General features: G+C 56.2%; 1 protein-coding gene across 1 annotated transcript in view; it reads left to right on the top strand.

Moving 5' to 3' along the window:
- Positions 1 to 17,570: 17,570 nt before the first annotated feature.
- The window catches only part of IP6K3 (inositol hexakisphosphate kinase 3), a 22,446-nt gene continuing 17,326 nt past the window's right edge, over positions 17,571 to 22,690 (top strand). The window contains exon 1 of the mRNA XM_025925283.2: positions 17,571 to 17,766. The gene's annotated coding sequence lies outside the window, so the exon portion shown is untranslated. The remainder of the gene's footprint in view (positions 17,767 to 22,690) is intronic.

Below are 22,690 nucleotides of genomic sequence, written 5' to 3'. Positions count from 1 at the left end.
CTAGGAGGCTCCTGTGACCTGCCATCGTGCTTGCCCCGCCTCTGCTCAGGCCACACGCCTTGCTGCCCCCACCCTGACCAGACCCGCCGCTGCCTCCGAGCCTCTGAGTCCCCACGTGCTCCCCACCCCCTCCTCCAGACCACTGTCCCGTTGGGAGTCATAGCTGCGCCCCACACCCGCACATCTAGGGCCCGCCCACCTTTTTGTCTCTCCTAATGGAGGTGCTTACTCATACACCCACCCCTGCAACTTACCAGCCTGCTACCTGCTTCCCTGAAGTGTCCATATCCCCCTCCCCAGGGGGACCCTGGCCACAGAGCCAATCAGGCTGGACTGTCCCAGCCGGGGCAGGGCTGTCACACAGAGAGGGCTACAGCTCCCTATGAGCGTGTCATAAGCTAACATGCCACAGAGCCCCCAGGACCTTCCAGCCCACCGCACCATGTGACAGAAGGCCCCAGGGTGAAGGTGGTCTAGGGGCCAGGCGCCAAAGCAGACCAGCCCAGGATTTGTGTAAGACGCGGCTGGGCCAGGCCCTGCGTCCTAATTGTGACCTCTCCGCGGCCCTGGCGAGTGAGGAGGGCTTGGAGCAGATTCGGTGAGATTTCTCAAAGGAAGACAGATGTTTCCTCCTGCCAAGAGCCGGGGCCGATGCAGGGCTAAGGCCCCCGTGACCTGGAGGACAAACCCCTCAACGTGGTGGCGTGTGGTGAGACTGCAGGCCACCGTGGAGGGGCCACCTCCCGCAGGCTGTGAGCAGGGACGGTCCGGAGCAGGGACTCGGGAGCAGAGGAACAGAACAAGCTCTGAGAAGAAAGGAGACAAGAGGTATCACTGGTGATTACAGCCCAATTTCTGAGCCGTTTCTGTTTAGTAAGGAGACAGGGGAAAGTACAGTAATTTTCTTCAATGAAAACAGGCAACAGAATTCCCTTTGCCTCCTTCCCCTTGCAATTAAGCCCTTCTCTGCAAATGAAATGATTTGGTTTTCATGGGGACTAATTTAAGCACACTTGGAAGGGCCGCTGAACTTTTTGATTGCAAACACCAGCACGTGCAAAACAGAACCCCCAGCATCGATGCCAGGCTGGTGAGGGGGGCCCTGACACGGAGCCCGGGGCTTCGAAGGGGCGAGGCGGGCTGAGCCCCGGGGTGGGAGTCCAGCTCTGCCCCTAAATCTGTGACGCTCTCCCTTCTCCAGCCTCCATCCCTACATCACAGGTGAGGGAGCAGAACTGGAGCCCGGGGGGGGCAAATGGTCTGACACACCTGGGGACGACAATGAGCTGAGGATGTCACACGCTCTCCGCCACCCCTCCCATCAAGCCCTTTGAATCTGGGCTGGCTCTGTGACTGCTTTGACCAGAGAAAGATGGTCAGAGGGACACTGGTCAGCTCCAGCCCGAGGCCACCCGTGCGGCCCAGAGCCATCACGTAAAGTGGCCCAGCTGCCCTGCCGGAGAGACCTTGTGGGGAACAGATGCCCACCTGCCCCCAGCTGGCACACCAGATGCCTCAGTGAAGCTGCTTTTACCAGTTCCCACCCAGCCTGCCCAAATGGCAGGGTCATGAGTAAGTGCATGGTTGTCCGTATTATTGTTATTACCACCTTTTAATATGAAACAGTTTGAGATCCACAAGAAGATGCAAAAGTAGTACAGAGATTTCTCATGTACCCTTCACCCAGCTCCCCCCAGTGACAATATCCCACAAAACTGTGGCACGTTGTCAAAACCAGGAAATTGACCTCGATACAATACTAACTCAGGCACGACTTTATTTAGATTTTACCAGTTCTTTTTTTCAACTTTATTTATTTATTTTGAGAGAGAGAACATGAGCAGGGGAGGGGCATGAAGGGGTGGTGCAGAGAATCCCAAGCAGGCTCTACACTGCCAGGGTGGAGTCCAATGCGTGGCTCGAACTCATGAACTGAACTGTGAGATCGTGACCTGAGCTGAAACCAAGGGTTGGATGCCCAACGAGCCACCCAGGCGCCCCCAAGATTTTACCAGCTTTACATACACTTCTTCTGTGTGTGTGTGTGTGTGTGTGTGTGTGTGTAGTTCTATGGAATTTTGTCACATGAAACCACTAAGTTTTGGGATGGTCTATGACTCATAATGAATAGCTGATCCAGGTATGGACAAAATCCCCCAGGAGTGTGTATCATCACACAGACCCTTGCGTGGAAGTAGAAGAACATTCTACACTAGACTCAGAGAATGAGCGTCCGAGTGGTCTGACGGGAACACAGGACGGCCCTGAGGGACAGGAGCAGCTAGTCTGCAGAGTAGTCACTAAGGCCACTTGCCAGAACTCCTGGCACTAGGAAAGATGAGGCTGCCTTACTCCCTTTGAAATTAGGCACAGCCACGTGACTGGCCTCAACCAATGAAATGCTGAATGGAAGTGACAAGGGGCAAGCGGAGGCAGAAACGTTAAGACCAGCACGCGATCTGTGATCTCTTTTCTTCTGCCCTGGTGTGATGATGCAGCTGGGGCTGCCACCTCAGCCTGGGTCCCGGAGCGAGGGTGGCTGGAACCAGAATCCCCAGCTGACCCCCAGTGCAGTAGCGTGAGCAAGACCTCAGTGTAGGTGGGTAGAAGCCGCTGCCAAGCATCGGGGGTGGTTTGTTACTCACATCAGCTACCTGATGCAAGTAACTAGCTTCTGCCACCTTCCCTGAGGGAAGAACAAACAGTTGCATGAGGGGGGCTATAGGAATATCCTCTGTGTTCCAACAGCCAGTGCCTGGAGGCTGGGGAATGGACTAGAAGATTCCGGAAGGTCTGTCTAGGCCCTGGGATCTTGTTCATTCCATTGAGGCAATGTCTGGCAGGCTCTGTAGTGAAGGTCTGGATCTTTCCGAGCTGGCTAGCCCTGCTATGCAATTACCGCAAAGAGAAGGCCTGGGGTCCCGTGAAGAGAAGGATCAGAAGAACATCACTCAGTGGGCACACGGGCAAGAAGGAGATCTCACCCCATGCAGTGGTGCTGACTCCACCATCGGCAGCCACAGCCAAGAGGAGAAAGAGCTGCGCCTTCAGGCACCGCGACTTGTGTGTTTAGCAGCAGAGGGAGGGCCACACAGCTGTCCAGGAGAGCCCCGGCCCATGCTGGCTGGACCAGCCTGGCCCCAAGCCCGGTGGAAGAGGCCAGTGGGCATGGCCAGGTCAGAGGCTCTTTAAACAGAGGCCAACGGGGGTGAGGACACGTGGGTGTAGCCAGAGCGTCCCATCCCCCACAGGGACACGTGCACAGCAAGCGGCTGCTGAGTGCTAAACCCCCTGTGGGACACAGGTGCCCAGGATCCCCACCAGGATCCAAGTGACTGAAAAGGGCTGACAAATCTCAGCCGGAGGAAAGTGTGTGCGTGTGCGTGTGCGTGTGTGTGTGTGTGCGCGCGTGTGTGTGCGTACACACACATGCCTGTGCACGCTTGTGCTCCAGCCACCCAACGAGGGGAGGGGGCTTCCTCTGAGACAAACACGCTCCATGTACTTTATCAAATTTGCAGATGCCACACAGCTGGGGGGGGATGATGGCAAATACACCAGATGACAGAGCTGGGATCTAAAGAGAAGTTGACAGGCCAGAGCGATGGGGTGGATCTAACGAGATGAAACTTAACAGGGACGAACGTGTTTATTTCGTTTTATTTATCTGTTTGTGCCCTGCCTCCATGCACAGAGGAACGGGGAAGGAACAGTGGCTCACAGGCAGAGGTGAAATTACACTGCACGCAGGACCACAGACCTGACTGCACAGAGCCGGGGTTGGGGAGGGGGTCGGGGGCTGAGCTCCAGGGTGGGCTTGGGGGTCTAGGGATGATGGTCGGTTCTACAGGCAGCAATGTGGGGTTGGTCTGAGGCTGCATCAGTAAAGGTATAGCATCTAGGTTGAGGAGGGTAGCGGGGACTGGGGAGCCAGGGCACCTGAATCTGAAGTCCGGGGTGGTCAGGCTGTCCTGTTGGGCAGCAAAGGCCGACCTCCCTCCATGCCACCCACCTGTAATCCATCTCTCCTTTCCTCCTCGGGCCAGGGAACCGTTAGGGCAGCCTCACCTTTCAAACATGTGCCACCAAGAGTCAGGCCTGGGCCTCTGAGACATTTGCGGGGGACACATGTGGGTTCTTCCCAGAACCCTCTCCACTCCCCACTCAAAGCTGGCAGGACTGGGCTGGGAGTTTCAGCAGCTTGGCTGAGGCTTGGGAATGAGATGCCTCTCCCCTTGATAGGTACCTCCCAGTTTCTCAGAGGGGTCTCTTACTGGCCTATTCTCTTGACTTTGGCTGGGGACAAGATTCAGCAATAAGATGGTCACTTGCTGCAAACATCATAAGGGTGTGGGGGGTTCTGAGGCCTTGTGAGTATAAGCCTCAGGGAGACAAACCGTAGCTCTGTAGGAGAAAGAAGGTCCTCACTATTTTGAGTCTTGGGCTGCCTCGAAAGGTAATGAGTCTCATGTCACTGGAGGTATGTAAGCAGAAAAACTGAACAGGCACTCAGCAGAGATGCTGGCACGGAATGGATGGATGGGACTAGAGGAGTTTGAAAGTCTTGCCCTACACTGAGATGCTTTTCGTTAAAGCTTGACCGAGTTTTTCATCCATGGGAATCCTTCTAAATGCTGCTCCCTGGGGTTTCAATAGTAAGACAAGGAGCTTAAGGTGGCAGCCAGGGATGAGGGTGTCTGAGTACGAATGAGGGCACTGTGGCCACAGAAGGTGGCCAGAGGTCATCAAAGGAAGGGAAAGACTCCAGACCCCAGGTAATCAGAGTGTCCTGTGTCCCTGCCATGCAACTTCTCACCATGCAGGGCTGGCCAGAACCCAGGAAGCTTCTCCGTGCCCCCTCTCTGCTCCTTGGCCTTTGAGGGGTAATGAAGTCTGCACCCCCACCCCTGCCCTCAAGCACCGCTGACACCCCACCAGAACCTGGTGGGCCAGGCAGGGCGGGGCCACGGGCCTGCAGAAGGATGCCACCCCCACTGCCACAGGCCCTGCCATCCTGCCAAGGGTCAGTAAGAGACCAGGCCTGGACTGGCCTCCCAAGTGCTGACTACTGGGGTCCTGCCAGCCACCAAGGAGGGGCATCAGGTCCTTGAGCAAAATCTGGTCTGGAGGGAAGAGGAGCAGTAGGAATAGCCCCCCCCCCCCCCCACTGTGTCACCACAGACTCACCCATATTGCAGACACGGGCCCCCTATCTCCTCCCCTCCTCTCCTCTCTTTGTGAGAAAATACCTGGGGGAGAAGGCTCTTTCCTTACCCCTTAGCTGTCCAGGAGGACTTCCTGGAGGAGGAGTGAATCCACTGCAGGTTCTGGGGAGAAGGTGTAAGCTTATGTGGGGCAGCAGGGCTTCGGGGAAAGGGAAGAACAAGCTGGAGGGGGGAGCCAAGCAGAACGCAGGGATGAGATGGGGATATACCTAGCTGGCAAGGGCATGGACTCTGGCTTTGAAACCCAGGTTCTGTGAGTACTTAGGCGACACACTTCCTTGGAGCCCGGGCTTCCCATCTATATAACGGGGATGACCCAGGTACCAACCTCACAGGCGTTGAAAGGATTAAATGACATGTTATACGGCACCTAGTACATAGACAGTACATGGTGATGATAATGATGAAAATGTGTGACTCTAGGGGCCCCTGGTGGCTCCGTCGGTTAAGCATTCAACTCTTGATTTGGGCTCAGGTCATGATCTCCGAGTTCATGGACTTGAGCCCCACGTTGTGCTCCTCGCTGACAGTGCAGAGCCTGCTTGGGATTCTCTCTCTCTCTCTCTCTCTCTCTCTCTCTCTGCCCCTCCCCTGCTTGTATATGTGCTCGCTCTCTCCCTCAAAAATAAATAAATGGACTTTTTTTTTTTAAATGTGTGACTCTAGGGGCGCCTGGGTGGCTCAGCTGGTTAGGCGACCAACCTTGGCTCAGGTCATGATCTCACAGTTCGTGAGTTCAAGCGCCACATCGGGCTCTGTGTTGACAGCTCAGAGCCTGGAGCCTGCTTCGGATTCTGTGTCTCCCCTCTCACTACCCCTCCCCTGCTCATGCTCAGTGTCTATCTCTCAATAATAAACAAACGTTAAAAAAAATTTTTTTTTAAATAAAATGTGTGACTCTAGAGGGTGTGACTATAAACAGTCACCAGTATTCAGACTTCAGCTACTACAAAGAACTTTCCTAAGAAGCAGAGCATCTCTGCCTAGAACAGGCTACTGCATGAGGTGGTGAGCCCCCCGTCCCTGGAAGTATTCAAGCACTGGTGTTCTGGGGAGGGATGCCTGTGCAGGGATGGGTGTGTGTGAAGATGGCCGGCAGAGGTTAGCAATACAGCAGGATGGAAGGGAGGGGTGGTCAGAGCCAACCCCTGCCCCCCACCCCCCCGGGCCCAGCTCTGGGGACAGCAGTGAAAACTGGATCAGGCTGCCTTGTTTCCAGGCAGACAGGATCCACAGGATCTCGCCCAGGCTGTGGCGTGTCCTGCAAAGTCAGGTCAGAGTCCTGACACCCAGCAGGCTGGGCAGGGGTGATGGGGAAAGGAGAACTCTGAGGCTTCCAATGAGGATCCCTGAGGCCAAAGGCACAGTGCACCTGAGGGGACTCTGGGCAGACTGGAGAGGCCAGAACAGGGTGCTGGCAGCCCAGGATCTGAAGCTCGAGGTACAGGCCTTCAGAAGGGTCATTCGTGTGACCAGAGCTGGGGCCTGCTCGCCTAAGCCATCTCTACCCAAGCCTCCTTAGTACTCTGTCTGAGGGCTGAGGCCTTCCCTTCTCTTTTCCACAGTGGGGCTGACAGTGCCTATCACACCCCACCCCCAGTGCTGAGCCCTCCCTCAGCTCCACCGGGGGCCTCCCAGGGCTAGGAGACTGAGGATGAGTAGACGGGCTGGGGAGGGCCAGGGACTCAGCCATGTCCCCAGACCCTGTCCCAGCTGGTACAACCAGAGATCCCTAAAGATGGCGCTTCTCCCTCTTCCCCCTCCAGGACCAAAGAGTGGGGCCTGTGATTGGGCTGCTCTGGGAGAAAGGCAGCGGAGTGGGGCAAGGAGTGGGCAGGAAGGGGAGAGCCTAATATGTCCCCTGCAGCCTGTCCTGGTGCGTAAAGCCCCCAGTTGGCTGTTGGGGGCACCCACCTGGGGCTGAGGGAGGGTGAGGGGTTCATTCCTTCACCGGCCCACTGAGGCCTCCCACTCAGGGAAAGCGGCTCCAGTCTCCACTGAGGCAAGCGGAGCTAGGTCCAGGTAAGAGCTGACATCGCATAACAGTGGTCAACGACACTCGGATGTGGCTGGTGTCCTCTGCCCAGCCCCAGATCCACGGAGGAGGTGCAGGTCCCTCCTGGCTCCCAGAGTGCCCCCCACCTCCCTCTGGGGAGGGTGTACCAGGACAGAGCAGGACAGGGGGGAGCCTGGGGCTTCAGGGTGGCTCCAGGGACACAGGGAAGCTTCCCTGACAAAACCAAACCAAAGCCAAAATAAATAAAACCTCTCCTAAGAGAAAAAGGTCTGAAATTCCACCATTAAAGATTCATTCCTTTAGCTTAACACTTTGTCCTTTTTAAAAATGCAAACCTATCAGAGCCTCACCTACAAGTAGGTTTGTCAAAGGAAAGAGAGAATGCCTAGCATCCGTGAGGAGGCCAACGGAGAGCAGCAGTAGGGGTGGGTTTCCCAGGATTTACTTTACTACAAAGCTACAGAGCTTTGGCCCAGGGCCAGCTCTAAAGACACCTACAGGGGAAGGAAGCTGAGTGTCCCGGTGCTGTTCCCGTGTCCAGGGAGTGAGACTGGACAGAAGAGACTCATACCCCTCCAACCAAAGACACCTTTCACATAGGCACACGCCCCCACGAGCGTGTAAACATGTGTACCTGTGCACATGGGCAATCATGCCCCCCACCCCCCATCACCACACCTACCCTCCAGGTCCAGGAAAACTCTGGGCCCAGAACACCTGTTGGGGAGGGGAGGGTGGGGTCTCTGCTGTCCCTCCCAACACCCCCCCGGGGCGGTTGCCTCGAACTACATCCCGCCAAGCAGTTGCTTTCTGGTTTAGGGTCAAAGCTTGCAGCCAGTGAGTATTTATGGAGGTTTTGCAAGAAGGTGCTGACATCTGAAAGGCGGAGAGATTAACCCATTAGATCAACCCATTATCGAGGGTGAATTTTTCACATTAACAGGTGCCTCAGAGCTCCTAAGGCATCCCTCCCGCCCTCCCTGAGTGTTCAGCCCGTTCCACCTGGACGAACCCTCCTGCACCAGTTATTTCTTTATAGGCTTCAGCAGGGCAAGGGGAGGGGGCCACTTTGGCACATTGGGCCAATATACCTGGTGCCTCTTCCTTCCCTTCTTTTTTCTTTTTTAATTGTGGGAAAATACCCTCTCCTTTGAAAGTAAGTTTAATTCTTTTTTAAAATTTATTTATTTTGAGAGAGAGCTAGTGCACACGTGCGTGCGTAAGTGGGGGAGGGGCAGAGAGAGAGAGAGAGAGAGAGAGAGAGAGAGAGATCATGACCTGAGCCGAAATTAAGTCGGACCCTTAACCAACTGAGGCACCCAGGTGCCCCTAAGTTTAATTTTTTTTTTTCAACGTTTATTTATTTTTGGGACAGAGAGAGACAGAGCATGAACGGGGGAGGGGCAGAGAGAGAGGGAGACACAGAATCGGAAACAGGCTCCAGGCTCCGAGCCATCAGCCCAGAGCTTGACGCGGGGCTCGAACTCACGGACCGCGAGACCGTGACCTGGCTGAAGTCGGACGCTTAACCGACTGCGCCACCCAGGCGCCCCCCCTAAGTTTAATTTTTATAAAAATAACACACGGGCATCATTTTTAAAATCAAATGGTGTTTCATGGTTGGTACATAGCAGGTGTCCCATGAATGAATGAATGAATGAATGAACAAACGAACGAACAAAAGAGGAACCCCTCTTGATGTTTCTCCAGTTCTTCACAACAGGGGCACCTAGTGAGACAGGCAAGGAGCATTCACATCTTGCCTAGCAGGTAAGGAAACTGAAGCCCAGAGCCGTGGTTAGGGGTGTTAGACAAAATGCAGGCAGCCCAGGCCAGGGACTTGACTGAGGTCACCTGCAGTTTGGGTCTAGACCCAAGCCCACCCCTGCTCTGGACCCTCCAGTCAGCTTGGGGCTGCCCTTCCCGGCAGAGCCCTAGGGCCACGGTGTTACCCCAGCCTGGGAAGGTGAACTGGCTTCTCACATAGCAGGCCTAATTTTATCTGCTTCTTCAGAAGGGCTGGAAAGAGTGCCAGAGGAGGCAAGGTCAGAGGGCCAGGGCTTTGGGGGCGGAGCTGGTCCAGGGCTGCAAGGGACTCCTCCAGCCCCAGAACCTGGGGTCCGGGCCTCTAACCTGGTCTTTCCTAGAAGGGCAGGCACCAGGTGGCTAGCTGGGCCAAAGTAAGACCAGAGGTGAGAGGGGAAGTTTGCAGGGCCTTGTGGGATCCATATGGCCAGGTCCTCACTGCACCTCACCTGGATCACTGCTGTACCCCCAGAATCTCCGTGCCTCCCAGGGGCTTCTCAAGGAGAAGTACATTGAGTTGGGAGCCAGTGCCTCAGTCCTCTCATCCATGAAATGGAAATAATAATGGCACTTCTGTTACTCCATTACTCTGGGTGACTGGAGGGTTAACTAAATTGAGAGAATTAGGGTCTGTCTACAACAGTGCCTGGCACATAACAAGGGCTTCATTTGTATCTGCTGATGTTGCTATTCCAAACATCATGATTTGAGCCCCTACTCTCACCCCCAGGCCACACAAGCCTCCCCCCTCCCCGTACCCCCTGGGGCTCCAAGGTCCTCCCAGCCCCTCCCCTCGCCGTCTGTAGCCTTCTCCTGGGGCAGGGGAGGGGGAAGGGGGAAGCAGCCTGCAGAGAACAAACTCCCTGACCACCAACACCCCCAGGCCCTGCCTGCGTAGGGATGGCTGCCAGGGGACAGGGTGGGGGCAGACCAAGGACGGATGGCCACTCCAGCCCTGCTTGCCCGACTCAGCAGAAACCAGGGCCGGCAGTAATGGGCTGGCGGCCCCCAGCTGCAACCAACTTCATTTTCTGTCACAATTAAATGATCGCTCGAGTTTGCTCACGCTCACTTATTCAATTACCTTCTTGGCCCTGAAGGACTCACAGAAAAACAGCCATAAATAACCCACATCAGCCAACCCCCCAGGCTGTCATCCCTGCACATCACTCACTGGCCCAGGCCGGACTTGTCTGCGAGCCCAGGACCATCGCCACGGGCGTCCCTGTCCCCCAAGTCAATCCTCCCCGGCTCCCATGGCCCACATCCGAAAGTCAATCCCTAGCCTGAGAGCTGGCAGATCTGGGCCCCTCCTGGCAATACATGCCCACCCGTGTATCTCTGGGGGGCCGCTTCCTCCTGCAGGCCTCTCGTTCTAGGCCTCTGTCATCTGTGAAATGACAGAAAATTCTATGTGAGTTGTGAAGTATTACCCTTGTAGGAAGCTGTGGTCCTGGCTCCACAGTCAAAATGTGGGCACGATCAAAGGTGAGACAAGGTGTCCTCTCTACCTGCCTGCACCCCCACCTCCTCTCCAGGCCCCTCCACTCCAGGCTTCCACACGTGCCCTGCTCTTCTAGCCGCCATGCCTTTGTGGGTGCTTTTCCCCTTGCTGTTCCCTGCATTCACTTCTCTTCCCTGCGTTCGCTTCTCCACCCTTTACGGTCCAGCTTGGATTCCGTCGCCCCTGGGAGGCCTGAAGTCTGACCCCACGGCAAGCATATTGACCTCTCCCTCCTTACGCTCCCACAACATCCTTTTTGGTTTTTTTTAATGTTTTCTTATTTTTGAAAGAGAGAGCGTGAACAGGGTAGGGGCAGAGAAAGAGGGAGACACAGAATCTGAAACAGGCTCCAGGCTCTGAGCTGTCAGCACAGAGTCCGATGTGGGGCTCGAACCCACGAACTGTGTGATCGTGACCCGAGCCGAAGTCGGACACTTAACACTGAGCCACCCAGGCACCCCACTCCCACAGTATCCTAGGCACTTGTGTGGTACCTACAGGTTCTGCACATGGGAGACTATCCCAGGATCAAATATTCTGGGCCGCTGTGCCCATAACCATGTCAGGGAACGAATCTCACTTCAGGGTTGGCAAGTGTAGTCACTGTGGTTCCCCTCCCTGAGTCCCATCTGCACAAGGTCTAACCATTTATAATCGTAACAGTAGCCAATATCTTGGAGGCCTTGTGTCACACACAGCGCTAATCGGTTTTTACTTGCATTATCTCATTTAAACACTACAATAACCCTAAGAAAATTATCCCGGCTTTGCAGATGGGGAAACGGAGGTTCAGTAAGGTTGAGATGCTTGTCCAAGGTCCCATCACCAGGAAAAGGCTGGGCTGGGACTCAAACCCAGGTGTGTCCACACCCACAGTCCACGGTCTTTGCCTGCTCTCTGCCCGTTCGGCAAGAAGAACTAGCCGTCTCCGGACTTGGGTTCAAGTGTGGCGTGCGACTCTGGGCACCTCTCTGCTGTAGCTTCTCCTTGTCTCTCACCTTCTGTAAAATGAGAAGATTGTAACAGGTGGCCTCCGGGGGACCCTCCAGCACAGATGCTCTGGGATTCCACTTCTTTCTGTGAAGCACGGCTCTGACCAGCCCAGTGGAACCAACAAAGCCGGAATGGGCTGGGGGCTGGGGGGGGGTGGGGGGGTGCGGTGAGCTCATCCTCCAGGAATGTTCTGGGGAGGGGCCCGGGCACGTTCCCGGAAGCAGGTGGCAGGCTGCCTGTTGTCTGGAGGAGGACGGTTCTTGAGCCTAGCAATGGTGGCAAAGTTCTGTGGGCACTCACACGCCGGTCAGGGTCCTTCCTCTTATGGCCTTTGATGCCCGCCCCCAGGGAGGCCTGCTCAGCTCGCCTGCGACTACAGTCGTTTAGGAGCAGAGGAGACACGCACCGCAGTACTGACAGCACTGGGTTCTCCGTGCCACACGTCAGCTCCTTCTCCCGAGAGCTGTCTTGGGAAGGCGTCCTCTCTGAGCCTTGGCCAGATGTGAGCTGGGGAACGCGGCCAGTAACGCCGCGCTGTGGGGAGAGCCAGCCCCAAGCCGGGTTCCCAGCAACACCTCCTCCTTGTCACCTCCCCAGCCCATACCTGGCCCGTGGGCTTGACGGGGAAAGTGGAGGGATCACCCTGTGCTTTCCCCCCTTGGCGTGGGGATGTGGCCTTGCATCGGTGTGTGTCTGTGGGGCTGTCTGGTGAGTCAGAGTCGTTAGGAATGGGGGCCCTGAGTTCAAATCCCAGCTCTGCCACTTAATAGCTGTGTGACATGAGGCCTTTCTGAGTCTCTGTTTCTCAGCTGTGAAACAAGAGTAATAAGGCCCCTCTCTCACAGGGCTGCTGTGAGAATCAAATGAGGTAGAGAGAGAGAGACAGAGAGAGAGAGAGAGAGAGAGAGAGAGAGTGTGTGTGTGTGTGTGAACAGGGAGCCACCATATACCTGAATGTTTGCTGTCCCTGCGGGTGGTTCTGGTGGCTCCCTCAGCACCCCCCACTGCCCTGAGCCAGCGCTCTGACCCCCGCCCCAGCACCTGGCTGGCATCTTGGGTGTTCCTGATGCCACTCCCAGTCCTGGTTGATGACACCCCGCAGCTTCCTAGTCCAGGAGTCCATCTGACTTACAGAGGGTGTCATGCCAGCCCCACCGTGTCCATCTCCTCAGATTCCAGGCTTCCAGCAGGCAGGTGGAGGTCAGTAAGGGGGAAGTGCTGCCATGGCCTGGTCCCTCCTCTCTGAGGGGTCTTAGCTCATCAGCCATTTGGGAGCCCAACACGAGCCCAGGCAGGCTCTGGGACGGGATCCCAATGCCCAGGCTAGAAGTTGCCAGGTGGGGCCAGGAGCTGAGCGCCGGGTCGGGCCGGGTCGCACTCGATCCTCTGCGAGCGGCCAGCCACCAGCCGTGAGCCCTCCTCCAACTGCAAGGGGCTGGACAGGGGCCTTACTGTGTGTGCTCCATCCTGGGCTTTCCAGGGAACGGGGCGGCAGCTGATGCAGGAGGCAGCTGACCCCCAGAGGGCCCAGGTCGCTGCCATCCAGGGAGGCTCTGGACGACTGGGGGGCAGGGGAGAGCAATGTGTCCATCGTGAAGGAAGCCAAGGCGCCCCATCCCTGAGACCTTGTTCCGGGATTCCCTTCGAGGCACCTGTGACAGGTCCCTCAGTGCCCAAGTCTCTGGGCAGAATCCCGTGCCCCTGTCCGCCCCAGAGCACCCATTGCCAAAGGCCCACTAATGAGGACATACTTGTTCAGCCCAATGCGCTCTGCCATATCAAGGCGCTCACACACCTACACATGGCCTGAACACAGCACAGTGAGAACAAGAAGTACCAGTAGAAACAGAAAAGGTGATGAGAGAATGTGAGAGAAAAAAGAAAACCCAGAGACAGAAAAAGCCAGGACAGCGTAGGAAATAACCAACAGGCAGGAAAAGGAGGAGGAAGAAAAGAGTTTGTTGAGAGAATCACAAAACTGAGACGCCTTCCCTCTCTGAGCCTCAACATCCGGTCCTGGAAAATGGGTCTCCTCACAGAGCGGAAGTGGGGGAGGGTTGGGGAGGGGCCAGGGAGCGGAAGAGGAGAAGGAAGGAGAGGGCGGTATGCCAACCTGGGGTGTGGCAAGATGGGCCCGGCGCAGGGGAGTAGGGGCTCTTGCTGGAACCCGGGCGGGTCAGCAACAACCGCAGCAGCCGCGATGTTGATGCCATGAGAAGGGGGTGATGATATGTCCTGGAACACGTTGGCTCTAGAGCGGGAAACCTGGGTCATGGGGGCAGTAGAGGGGGAGGGGCAGGGTGACTGGGCCATGGAGAGCAGGCAGGGCCTCCATGCCCAAGGCCAGGAAGAGGAAAGGCACCCCTGATACCAGCTGTGGTGGCTCATGAGCCCACACACCCACAGTTGTGAAAGCCAGGGCATCGGGAGGCTTGAGAGGGAAGTCGTAGACCCAGAACGAGTTCATTCATTCATTCATTCATTCATTCACCAAACGGGTACTAGGAAGCTGGCACTGTGCTACATGCTGGGGACACAGTGTGAAGCAACACGATCCCCGTCACTGCCCTCGTGGAAGGGAAACATGCGGGGAGCAAATAATCACATAAGTAAGAGTGCAACTGTATCTGGGACGAGTGCTTCGAAAGGAAGGTCTTGGGTAGCAGACCATGTCAGAGGGGTCAGGGAGGGCTGCTTGGAGGAGGTGACACTTGAGCTGGCGTTTGAAGGGGGAAGAGGAGTTAGCCAGGCAGGGAGGTGAAGAAAGGGCATCCTAGGCAGAAGGGACAGCAGGTACAAAGGCCCCGCACAAGGTGTGGCTAGACCACAGAAGGCGAGGGTGCACCCCGCGAGATGGGGCTGGGGAGGTGGACAGGGCCGTGTCCCCCAGGGGTAGGGGCAGGGCTTTGGACTTTATTCTAAGGACAGGGAGTCACTGAAGTGACAGGACCTGGACTGTCTCAAAGCATCACTCTGGGGAGAATAGATTGTAGGAGCAGGGGTGCAATGAGAAAGGAGGGTACTGTGAGGAACCACCAAAGTCACCATGGGAGATGGCAGGGCAGCGGGCCAGGGTGGTGGCTGTGGAGACACAGAAAAGGAGTCCAGTTTGGGACTTGAAATTTTACAGGATGTGATGATGGATAAACTGCCAGGGAACGCAGCAATGAAGGAGGAGGTCCTAAAAGGTCAGTCGGGTATGGGGGGTGAAGGGAGAGCACCCTGTGGCCTAGAGCCAGCAGGGTGGCTGTGTGCTTATGAGCCCCGGGCATTTTCTGCCTCCAAATGGTGGCAACCAAGAGCTGACCTGGAGTGCTGTGTCCACAGAGGGGCCCCGTGGGTCAGGGCTGATTTCCTAAAGGAGAGGCAGGATCAGGCCCAGAGGGTGGGTGGGGAGTTGTCGTGGGGGCAGAGGTGGTCCCAGACATGGCTGTAGAAGGCGGCTTAGCTGCAAGCATCTTGCAGGCGAAGCTGAGCTTCAGAAAAGTGAGCATGAAGAGAATTTGGCCGTAGTCATAAACGGAAATAGAGTGGCTCATTTGATTGCATAACAGAAAGCCCCAGATCACCGGCTCTGTGACCACAGGGCCCTGTGCATTTTGTTTACTGCCACGTGTCTCACATCACATAGTAGGGGCTCAAGAATGATGCGAAAGAAACGCATGGAAAGGAAGTTGGTATGGAACTTTGCTCTTCACAACAACAACAACAACAACAACAACAACAACAACAACAGAACAAAACAAGAAAGCAAGTACTGGGATGCAGTCAGACCCCAGGCCCTGGGTTTGGCTACTCACTGGCCCAGTGGCTCAGGTGGGAGGTCCCTTCTCCTCTACCCCCAAGGGCCTACGGGCTCAGCCTTGTGTTGATTCTAGGGTTCCCAGAACAGGGATTTGAGTCCAGTAGGTGGGAATGGGGAGGTGCGGGAGAGCTGGGGGGAAAGGAGGTCATACCCTCTTTCCCGGGGCCAGGTAACCGGAGCCCAGCACATAACCGGGCAGCGTGAGGGACTGAGCGCACAGGAGGCTCGCAGGGCAGCCTGACCATCTGCCTTCCCTGGTGAAATGTGATCTGCTGCCCTGGGGAGCAAGGAGGGGCATGGGATCCACACCCCATTAAACCCAGCCTCAGCGTGCCCAGGAATCCCTGTCATGCCTCCAGGGCGCTGCCCTGTCTGGGTATGGGGGAGGACTCAGGACGGGGACAGGAAAGGAGGCTGGCCGCAGGAAGGGCAGCAGAGGGCAGCCCCCAAGCTTGCTATGGCCTTCCCCTGACACTCTGTCCTGTGCTGCTAACCCACCTGTCCAGCAGCTCCTGCATGCCAGGCCCCAGGATGGGCGCACGGCACACCGCAGGAATCGTGACAGAGGGTCCTCTGGGACAGGGGCCAGGAGACCAGCATTCCAGTCCCGCCTCCTCTCCCATTTTGGCACCTTATCAAAGCCTGTGGCTCACCCGCTCCATGCGTGAGCAGTGACTGAGGAGATTGAAAAGTCATCGTGGCTCAGCGCTGCAGCAACAAATCTGGGAGAACCCTGTTAGAACCAGGAGATAGGTGAGGGTGCCCGGAGGGAAGCAAGGACCTGGGGGATGTTGCCTGGAGTCAGAGAGAGGCTGGACCAGACCAAGGGGCAAGCTGGGCCTGAGGGGTCTGGGCGGAGCCCCCGGCTGGAGGAGGCCGAGCCCATGGCTGTGGCTGAGCCTCAGGGGCTGAGTGCCCACACTTGGAGAAGCCCGGGCAGGGCCAGCCTAAGGTCCTGGGCCAGTGGGGCACCCAGTGCCCCAGACAACGGCAGCCGGAAGTCCGGGGTATGAGTCGCCTGAAGGGCAGACTTCAGATCTTTCTAATACTTGGTCCAGAGTCACTCAGACATGAGGCCTGACGCTTAACGAGCCCCTGTCCTTTACCCACACCCCATCTCTCCCCATCCACATGTCACCAGACCTTGTCAAACCTGCCTCAACATCTCACGAACTTACCCTTCCCTTCCACTCCACTGCCTCTTCTCCCCACCACACTGGACTCACCCGGAAGGCGGTATCTGGCAGCCTCATAACCTGTCTGCCCATCTTTGATCCACTCCTCCTCAAATAAGAATGGATGTGCTCAAAACACAAACCTGAGCCTGGCCCTTTCTGATACAAAGCCCTTCTGTTTCTCCTGAGAAGCTCAGATTAAAGGCCTGTGAGACCCACCTCCCTCACTGCAGACTCACCTGTCATCACTCCCCACCTCTCTCATGCTCCAGTGCTCTGAGTGCCTCCACCTCCCTGACTACCCTCTTCCCTGATGCCTCTGGGCCTTTGCACATGCTCTCCCTTAGCTAGAGTGCTCTTCCCACCACCCTCTCCCCACCCCAACCTGGATGACCCCATTTGTCCTTCGGGTCTCTGATGGCTACTTCCTCCAGGATGCCTTCCTTGCTCCCCCCAAGGCTGGGTGAGGGGCCCCCCTAAGCTCCATGTTCTCCCACCAAATGCATTGGGATTGCCCTTCAACCTGCTGAACACCCCTTCCTCCACCCCCACTGTAATCCCCTGTCAAGAGTCATGGTCTGGCAGGTTCCTGGGTCAGCCTAGCGGAGCATCCGGAACAGAAGGGCCTCCAAAACTACTCGACTGTCTTCAAGTTGATTGAGTGTTGATGAGCTGACTGTCTTCCTACATGACTTTCCCTCTCACTGGAGGCCACAGCATGGGACAAACTGGCAGTGGGGAACAGGCTGGGGGAACGGAGAAGAAGGGAAGGGAGAACACGATCCCCTAGCCTAGCCTTACCTCCAGGAGTAAAAAAACAGCCAGGGTCCTTACGCAATTGGCCCTTGATGCACAGGGCCTGCCATCCAGGCAGCGGAGCAAAACACTTCTCTCTCAGACCTCTCCTCTTCTTCCTCCTCTTCATCCCCCCCTCCCTCCTAGGCCCTCAGGCCCTGCTCAGAGCAGCCATACACCAGCTGACAGCTGGGCATGCCAGCCCCCACCAGCCCTTCCCGAGGGTCAGGTGACCTCCCTTCCCCAGGGCCACTGGGCAGACCTGAGTCTAGGCAGACCTCTCCACCAGCGCTAGAGTGGACAGTGAGTTCTCTGTGCTGGACACTGGGAAGGGCCTTTTCTTTGCCCAGGGCCTGCAGTCAGACAGGCACTGAAAAAAGAGACTATTTTCCACTGGATCTTCCCTTCCAGACACTCCCTGCTGCCCTTCCAGGAAGGAGGCCCTGGTGAGTGCTGCCTCAGGGGATAGGGCAGGGAGGGCCTGGTTGACGGCGCCTGAGGGTCCGTGCAGGACAGGGCAGCCCCCTACATCCCGACAAGGCTCCACCCAGTGGAGGTGCCAGTCTGTCTGTGTGTGTCTGTACATCTGTGCGTACCTGTGTATATGGAGGGGGTGCTGGGTCGGCTCAGGGACATGGAAATTCTGTCGTTTGCTCTTCTCCCATCTCTGTGCCCTTCCCCTAGAGTAATTCCAACCCTTCCTAGGGTGTCCAGAAGTCTCTAACCTTGGCTCCTGCATGAAGGCTGGGAGGGTTCTGGTGCGCTGGGACTGTAGAGGAAGCTGTGTGGCAGGTACAGGGGTTGGAGCCAATGATTCCCACCGTTTAACCCTTAACAGCGGCAGCTGTCCCAGGAGAAGTTGGCAATGCCCCCTGGGCTCCCAGAACGGTGTGTCCTGTCCCAGCAGCCCCACCCTTCCGCAGGGTGGGGGCAGTGTGCGAGGCTGGGATGATGTCAGGGCCTGTGGGCAGTAGCCCATGGCCTGGGTACGGGGTGCCCCCGTCGAGTGTCGGTAGACCACCGGCACCACCAGGGGCCCCCCTGCCCTGGGTCCTCGTGGCCCTCCAGTAAACCTGAGACCTGAACCTGTCTGGGCCTGTCACAGTCCTCAGGATCTCTGGGGACCTAAAAACATCCACGCTAGGTTCCTTCTCCAAAGATTCTGATCCCATGGGGCAGGACCCAGGCTTCTCCAGTTTTTAAAAGCTACCAATTTATGTCTAAACCTTTTTTACTATGAAAAACTTTAAGCCTACAGGAAAAAGTTGAGGACATGATATCATGAATGCTTGCATATCCTACACCAGGATTTACACGGTTGTTTGACCTTGGCTGTAATTGCTTCATCGACTACTCTTAAGGCCAAGGTATCTGAAGTTGTTTATGGACATCACCACAATCCCCTCAAAGTACTTCAGTAAGTTCTTACACAACCCCAATGCCATTATCCCATTAACAAAATTAACAACTCCCAAAGAACGGCCACATCTAGTTCATATTCAAATTTCCCCAATGCCCCCCTAGATGTTTCATATTGCTTTGTTTACACCAGGATCTAATCAAGGTATACGGGGTCAGTATGTCTTCTAAGTCCTTTTTAATCTGAAAGCGGCCCTGCCAACCACCTCCCGCCACTCCCCACCCCACCCCCACCCCCAACCCACCTTGCTGACTTGAAGGGCCAGTTGTCCCACAGGAGGGTGAGAATATGGCTGGGTCAGAGAGCTCTCAGTGCAGAAAGGGAAACTGAGGCCCAGAGAGAAAGGGACAGGGAATCTGAGACAGAACGAGGTCTCCTGGTCCCCTCCTGTGCTGTGCTCCCCCAGAACTCCCTCAGATCTCCTTATCAGAGATCTGAAAAATTCCTCCTCTGCAAAGGGCCTGTGGCCCCTGGGAGCCTCCCAGTGCTCTGTCCCAGGGCATCCTGGGGGCGGCAGGCCAGGCTGAGCCATCCCGTGGCTCCCCACCCCACCACCCCTGCTTTCTCCTGCTGGGAGCAGGGCACCTGAATAAATCCTTGCCGTATGGTTGCTATCTTGTTCACCAGCAGCCACAGGGAACAGCAATCAACTTTACGAGCGTTGGGTTGTTCAGGGGAGTGAGATGAGAGGCCGGGAGGAGCTCCAGGAATGGGGGACACGGGGGCTCACTGAGTGCTGGTTACTCTTCCTCATCGAGCAGGACCAGCGCACCTGTAGCTGCAGGGGGAGTGGGGTCCAGCCGCCCCAGGGAGGGACTGGTTGAGCGCAGAGGCCGAGGACCAAGTTCCCCTCAACTCAAAGGTGCCCTCCAGCTCCTGTGCCCTGTCCCTCTTTGGCAAGCCCTGTGCCTGGCCTCACCCTGTGAATGGAGCCGGGCACGCCACTTCTCAGAACATGCCTCACCAAGGGCGGGAAGCTCCCCCCACTCCTCCGGCCAGATACCCCTTAGAAAAAGTGGGGTGCAGTGAGAGGAGGAGGGAATGTGGAGGGGCATTGACCTTGGTGCCAACTTCTGAGTTCTTGAGAAACCGGCCCTGGGTAAGGCAGGCCCTTCAGCCACCATTCTGGGCTCTGTGAGGTCAGGCCTAGCAAACCCAGGTCCGGGATGTGTCCCCCCTCGGGGGCCGGGGCTGGCTGGCTGTGGAGTGTGGGCCGCAGTGACTCCCTCTCTGGGCGATTCTGGCATGCCTGCTGCTGCCCTCTGCTGGGGAGACACCGGCTTGCGTTCTCCCTGAACAGGCTCGGTCACCAGAGTTGGCCAGTCCCACTCTGTGGGGACCCCACACTCACACACGCGCACTCACACATTCGGCCGCACGCTCACACGCTTGCTCCACCCATTATCGCATTTTGACCTTAAAAGGCCGTTTCTTCTTGCAGCCACAAAGTTGCCATGCTAACCACTGACAAAACCTTCTATCTCTGGCTCAAAGGCCTCTTATGTAAGGCAGGTGGCTGCTGATCGTAGTACTTAAGAGAAAGGTGGGGAGAGGCGGCAAAGGGGGCCAGAGGTTGGGAAACGTGCAGGTCTGGGTGGTGAGCAGTATCCAAGATCCTGGACGCAGCTTCAAGGGGGTGAGGTCCTGAGGGGGTGCAGGGAGTTGGAAGATGCTGTGCAGCCATTACTAGCCAGGCGCAAGGTGGCCGAGGCCCCGTGGTGCTGTCACGAGGTCAAGATGTGTCAGGAGTTGGGGAGGGAGAAGCCTCCCAGCCTCTGCCTCTCCCAGAGCAGGCCTTCCAGGGGCACTTGGATTCTTGAGTCATCTTTGGCCCATGCGTCTCCCGCCCTGACAGCAAGCTCGGAACATTGCTGCTGCTGCTAAGGACATTTGTCAATGGCTGAAGGGCTTCTAAACTAATAATCGCTGTATTAAAATCGCATTTGGTCCTCAAACTGGAGGAACATTGGGAGATTTTAAATGTTAAGAGAAAAGGAAAGAGAGAAAAAAAAAAATCTTCTCTCAAAGGATGAAATCAGCCCCGAAATAAGTCTGTGTGACTGGGGAATATGAAGCATTGCTCTGTGGTTCTGGGTGTCAAGCCTTCCCTGGGGAACAGAGGCTCTGCAAAGCCACATACTTCAGCCACGGCTGGGAAGGTGATGTGTGAAGTCCCCCAGTGTTCGGTATTTATCCCATCGGGTGGGGGACCACGCAGACCGGGGGGGCACACACCATCCTACAGCCCTTGAGTCATTTTTAGAATGGATTTTAAAACACGACTTTTTTTTCCCCAGAAAATAATCTTGTGCTTTCCCGGCTTGGATGGCCCCGGATGATACACAACCCTCTGCCACATGAGAAACTCCAAAATCCTCCTGCCCATTACGACCTAAGCAGTTTTAAACGGTTTTCGGGTCCTCTCATCTCTAACAGATTAAAAAAATGCTCCCTTGGGCATCGCAAAGACATTGAATGGTACTTGTACCAAACCTCTGGCTCCGAGAGACCCGTGAAATGTACGGCAGAGCTTCAGAGGCGAGAGGGCACCCATAAACCATGCTGGTTTTGAGTCCGCAGCCTGACACATCTCATACTGCGGTCTGCTTTTGACACAAGCTGTTTCGTAATTATCTCCTACCCTGAATGCTCCCCCATCAGACTTATGGGGATGCGGTCTGGAAGGCTTCCACACCTCACGGTCTCAAGCAGCCCCCTCCTCCCTGGCCTGAGCAGGAGACAGATGGGCACCTCCGGTGCGTGTGGCCAGGCCCTCTCTGTGCCCTCTCTAGTCCAGTGACTAGAGCAGTTCGGAGGGCATTGAGCAGGCCGGGCTTACCGCCACTCAGAGCCTTTCCTCTGGTCTCCTGGCTGGTCCTGGCTCTTCCCTATTGCTCCCTGCACATCCCCTCCCTGAGACTTACCACCACTCAGAGCCCCTCCTCAACCTCCCCCCGCCGGCCCAGCCGGCATCTCTCCCCGTCTCAGACCCCATCCTGGACCTGTGACGCCACCCCTCCTCAGCCGACAGCAGTATCCCTCCCAACCTTTTCAACCAGGGCTCCATCTCAACATAATCTGTTCCCTACGAGTCCCCCTGCGATACTCATTACACTTTTAGTATCCGTTGATTGAGAAAATGGATGCTGATAAAAACTACTAGGAACTCAGTAATGCCTTTAAATGAATTTGTCTTTTGGTAATCACCAAAGTGTTTATATACATTTGAGAAGTTATCGTGCTCCAAGGGTATTACTGTTCCGGCCGGAAGACGATGCTGGATGGTGGTGTGGCTTGGGGAAGGTCTAGACTGGCCCCACAGGAGGCCCACAGGAGGGGGCCTTCACCCTCGGCACTGCGAATCCACACCGCTGAGCACCCCGTCGGACCCCGTCCACCAGCAGCACACTGCCCAGCCGGGTGCAAGCTCCTGGAAGGCCCCCATTTCTGGCCACTAAGGCACACAGCGTGGAGAGGGCCTCGGACAGGACCCTGACCCTCAGGCCTTTAGAACTGACTGGCCCCCTATGGCTGAATCCCACCTAGAGTACTCACTAGCTCTGGGCTGTGAGGAAGCTCTTTAACGTCTCAGACCCTCAGTTTCTCCACCTGAAAATGACTCTCTTCAGAAACAGAGATGGGGATGATAAAGCCAGTGATTCACAGGAGTAGCTACCATCATATAGAATATATTTGTGCAGTGAAGTATCTGAGGGCCCAATTCAAGTGAGGTTGCTTTCCATTTCCAGGCTCCATGCTGGGGATTGGGCCGTGAGTGGGTCCATTAGTCAGGATGCACCAGGCTGTGCTGTATAACAAACTACCCCCAAATCTCAGGGGCCTACTAGAGCACAGATGTACTTCTCTATTAGGCTGCGTATCCAACATGCAGAGTCACTCAGAGAGTGACCGTGCTTTCGAGATGACCAGGGCCAGCGTGGAACTGCTTA

Source organism: Puma concolor, chromosome B2, assembly GCF_028749965.1.
Source record: "Puma concolor isolate L17-30 chromosome B2, mPumCon1.1.hap2, whole genome shotgun sequence".
In the NCBI taxonomy this organism is placed as follows: domain Eukaryota; kingdom Metazoa; phylum Chordata; class Mammalia; order Carnivora; family Felidae; genus Puma; species Puma concolor.
This window is presented reverse-complemented; position numbering and strand designations above follow the sequence as displayed.